Below are 5,138 nucleotides of genomic sequence, written 5' to 3' on the forward strand. Positions count from 1 at the left end.
GAGGTGAGGAATTTGATTGAGACTTCCAATTTTGACTCTTTCCACATTAATGTCTACCTGTGGGACTCTTGACCCACTCTACCAGAGGAAGGAAAATATCATTAGGAATCATTTTATTAATTTAATTTCCAGCCATATTTGGTTCTATCCTAGTTCTCAAGGCTATCCAATCTCCAGTACATTGGCCATCCAGGCATTATAAAACATGGGCTCTTTCTTGTGGTATAATCCTCAAGTTATAATAGATATTGATTTCCACTCTTGCAAGTTACTTATTACCATTGCCCTAGCACAAATTTCAGGAAGGACAGGTTTATATGAAACATTTTGTGGCTGGGTTTGTGTATGGGTTTCTTTTCCAGTAGCCTGCAGAGAACGTTCCCATGTCAAAAAGTCTGGATCATAGGGGTAAAGGTACTATGCAGGTAACAGCTCAACCTCTCTATGTTCAATGGGCTAGAGGGATGTTATCTTTGTTAATGGGTCTGCTGTCAATTTTCATAGAACAACTTTCATTCTCAGAATTAGCCTGGGGTGCTTAGGGATTTCCATGGGATACCCTCAGTCAACAACCCAACCAAATGTAATCCACTTACACTTGGAAGCCTTGCCTGCCTACAAATGATAGCTAGTTCAGACTCTATATCCTCCACTGATAGGCATCCTTCCTAGGGTCTTCCTTATAGATTTGAAAGTTTCCACTGCACTAGATTTCCATATCACCCTCTAAACCCCCTCTGTGGTATACAACTTAAAATCCTGGATGATGATACCTCCAGAAGTTCTTTCATTATTTATGATTGTTGTGGCTATCTTGCTTTTTTCCAAATGACACTGAGAATTGTCCTTCCATAGGCTATAAAGAATTGTAATAGAATTTTATTTTTTAAAGAATTATTTATTTATGTATAAGAGTACACAGTGACTCCTCAGACACACCAGAAGCTATCTTCAGACACAACAGAAGAGGGCATCAGATCGCATTACAGATGGTTGTGAGCCACCATGTGGTTGCTGGGAATTGAACTCAGGACCTCTGGAAGAGCAGTCAGTACTCTTAACCACTGAGTCACTTCTCAAGCCCTATGTTAGAATTTTAGTGAGAATCTATTTATTGTTTTACAGTAAAGTAATTTGTAATTCAGGAAAGGCACTTAAGTTTGTATGTTGAAAGTTTCTATCCTAATACTTTACTTTTGGTGTAGTTTCTGGAATTTTCTAAGTATAGCATCTTATCAGCTCACAGAAATAAAATGAATCCAACTTTTCCTGTTTGTAACATTTTTTTTCCTGCCCATATGGTGTGGCTAGAATTTCTACATTTAATAAATGTCTTGAGGATGGAATCTCGTGACCCATTCTTCAACTTAGGGTAGATATTTTCAACTTGTCCCTATTCCATAAGATGTGTCTTGATTATATTGACATGAGATGGTTCATTCTATACCTAGCTAATTTATATGAAATAATGTTAAATTTTACCCATATTTATTCTATAGAGCTGATATTCAACTTTTAGTTTTCAACCTACATTACCATTTATATTTATATTTTACATTAAGACTTCTACTCTCACTAGGTTATGATTGAATGTGAATGTGGTTTTGATTTTTATTTCTCTGATGACTAATGTAGTGACAAATTTTCATGTTTATTGAATATTTATATTTCATTTAAGAACTCTGCTGGTCTTATTACCTCACTTGTTAACTTAAGTGTTAGTGTCTGTGCACTGTGTGAGTGTGCGAGTTTGTGTATGTGAGTGTGTGTGTATATGTGTATTTGTGTCTTTAGGTTTTTAGAAAGCTCTTTGCATGTTGTAGTTATTAATCCTTTGTATTAGATATAAACCAATTTGGTATATTATCTTAGGTGTATAACTATTAAATATTCTCCTTTTATGTAGGATTTCTGTACACTCTTGCAAGTGGAGTGTTCCTTTGCTATGCATTAAGCATTCAGTTTCAAGAAACCTCATTTAATAATTATTGACATTATTTCCTGAGCAGTTGGAGTCCTGTTTAGAATGGTCTTGCCTTGCTTTCTATACTTTTTCCTCTTTCCAGATTAAGATGTCAAGTCCTAATTTAATCTCTTTGATACATTTGGAATTTATTTTCATACAGTATAGGACATGGAGCTCTAATTTTATTATTCTATTTATGGATATCCAGTTTATAAGTACCTTGGTTAAAGGGGCATTCATTTCTCCAATGTATATTTTGAACACTTTTCCCAAGATCCAGCTGGGTATTGATACATGGGTTTATTTTTGAGTAGCCTATTATGTTCCTGGAGGTGACTGTATTTGTACAGGTACTGTCATGATTTTACAACTGTGGTTCTTTAATTATAAATCAACAAAGATGAGAATTTTTTAAAATAGTTAATATATAGCTGAAAAACTTGTTATACCAAATTAAAATATTTAAAACAAACGTATTAATGTATTAATCTGTACAATCACACTAAGATGAGGATAAATACATTACATAGAAGAAAGACAATTGAATAAAACTGACAGAAAAGTTTCTCTCTCTCTCTCTCTCTCTCTCTCTCTCTCTCTCACACACACACACACACACACACACACACACAGGGGGAGGAGAGGGAGAGGGAGAGGGAGAGGGAGAGGGAGAGAAAACAAATACAAGAGTTTCAACAAAATATTTGCAAACAGAATTCAAAGTGATGTCAAAAAGAACAGCTACAATAATCAAGTTGAATTCTCTCCAGTGATGCAGGTGTGGTTCAACACACAAATTAATTAATACAAAGGGCTACATAAATGGACTATATATAAAAGTCTCATGATTATGTCAATTAATGTATAGTTAGATTTTAAAAAATACCCAATGTTTCTTTGTGATAAGAGCTCTAAAGAAACTTTAGACATGTATTCAACATAATGTAGGTTAAGTGAGACAAAGCTATACAGTCAGTATTATGGTACATGGGGAAAACTGGAATCATTTACAATAAAACTAGGAACAAGTGAGGGACAACCACTTTCTCCATTCTTATTCAATGCACTGCTTCACAAGCTAGCTAGAGTAATAAGGCAAGAATGAAAAATAAAGGGAATGGTAGCAAAGAAAACAGTCAAAGAAACGTTGGTCTCAATATGTTTTAACTATGTTTAACTTTGATATAATTGAGGTAAATTTGTACAATTTAACAAAGTCATATGAAAATATAGTAGGCATTATGATATATCTTTAAATCAATTTATGGATTCCTCTCTTTATCCCACCTTCTGTTTCATAAACATTAGAAATGTAGTTGATTTTGAGACATGGATCCTGGAGACCAAGGATTTTTGACAATCATTATGTATTATTTTATTTTTATATTATATTTTATATTGTATTATATACTACAGCCACAGATCTATGACAGAAACTTTCTTCCTGACTTGGCTGCTCATATGTTAGTGTTCCAGTTATAACATCTTAGGTAATCTTGTATCAATATATTTCAATCCTTTTGTGCTTATTTCTATCATATCTTTTTCATACTTTCTTTGAAACTATTTTTTTATTTCAATATAACTCATGTACCCTATGTATACTATGGATATGTGAATATCCAAATTGCATTTTCATGAGTTTTTCATATTGTGTGGTTATAGTTATACTTCAGATTGATAATGTGTGTCCTTTGATTAGATTGGATTGCTTTATCAAATTGTATTTAATATTCTCATTGATATATTTAGAGCTTGGAGAAAATTTACATTCCTAAATTTATTAAAAATCCTAACCCTTTATCCTGAGAGGATAGAGCTCTAGAGGCTAGACAAAGCCTCTCAGGAGACAATTATTCTAGGTCCCTTTCTGAAAACATGGCCACATATCATTAACAGTGTCAGGGGTTGGCATCTCTCACAGGATCAGTCTCAAGTGGGAGCAACCATTGGTTGTCCTTTCCCTCCTTCACTTCTCCATTTTTATTCTGGTCCATGTTGTAGGTAGGACAAATTTTGGTTGAAGATTTTGAGGGTGGGTTGTTGTCCTGCTCCCTCCACTGGAAGTCCTGACTGGCCACAGGATGCAGGGACCCACAACCAAACATCAGGTGGAGTTTGGGGAGTCTTGTGGAAGTATGGAGGATAGGATTGAGGAAGTCAGAGTGGTCATTGACACCACAAGAAGACCTATAATGTCAAATAACCTGAGCCCATAGGCACTCACAGAGACTGAATCACCAACTAAATCATATAATGTCTCAGCCTAGGTTCTATACACATTTGTAGCAGACATGCAGCTTGGTCTTAATGTGGGTCCCCTAACAATTGGAGTGTTGTGGGGCTGGGGGTAGGGGAGCTGTCTCTGACTCTGTTACCTGCTATTGGATCCTCTTCTCCTACCTGAACTGCCTGGTTGGGCCTCAGTGGGAAAGAATATAGTTAAACCTCCTGGAACTTGATGTCTCAGGATGGGGTGGAACTCAGTGGATTTTCCCCTTCTCTGAGAAGGGGACAGGGAAATAATGGGAGGGATATGTAAGGGCTTGACTGAAGAAGACAGAGGGGGATTGTGATCAGAATGTAAAATTAATAAAATATAAATTATTGAAAAATTCTAAAATTCTCTTGACTGCATTTGTAGATAGGGTCTTTAAAGTGGCCATTAACTATTTCTGTATATTGTGTTTACTTAAATCATCATGTTTTATTTATTAGTTCATTCAAAGAATGGCGCTTATCAAACTATGCTGGCCTTTAACTTCAAGTCACTCATCAATTTATTCACTATTTTAGAACTAGCAACTTTCCTTAAAATCTCAAAACAATTATGGCTTTAAGTTCTTTCCCTGAGCATAAAAGTGGCTTCCTTAGAACTTAAGCTTGTGAGACCCCATAGATCTCGCAAATATCTATGTCATTCAGGAGCTGACAATCTAACAATTTCTACAATCACAGCCCCAAAAAATGCAAGGAATATCTGAATTGTACAATTAGCAGAAGCAAAGGCAAAATTGGTTCATGAAGGATACAATTTTAACACTAGCTACACCAGAGTAAGCTATGCCAGAGCAAGCTTGACATGCTAGAATCCCTTCCACCTAGGTACCCAGCCATTGGCAATTAACATAATGAATACAAAAGAAAGGACAATTGGGGAACACAATCTTAT

This window comes from Grammomys surdaster, unplaced genomic scaffold (genome assembly GCF_004785775.1).
Source record: "Grammomys surdaster isolate TR1022 unplaced genomic scaffold, NIH_TR_1.0 133, whole genome shotgun sequence".
Taxonomy (NCBI): domain Eukaryota; kingdom Metazoa; phylum Chordata; class Mammalia; order Rodentia; family Muridae; genus Grammomys; species Grammomys surdaster.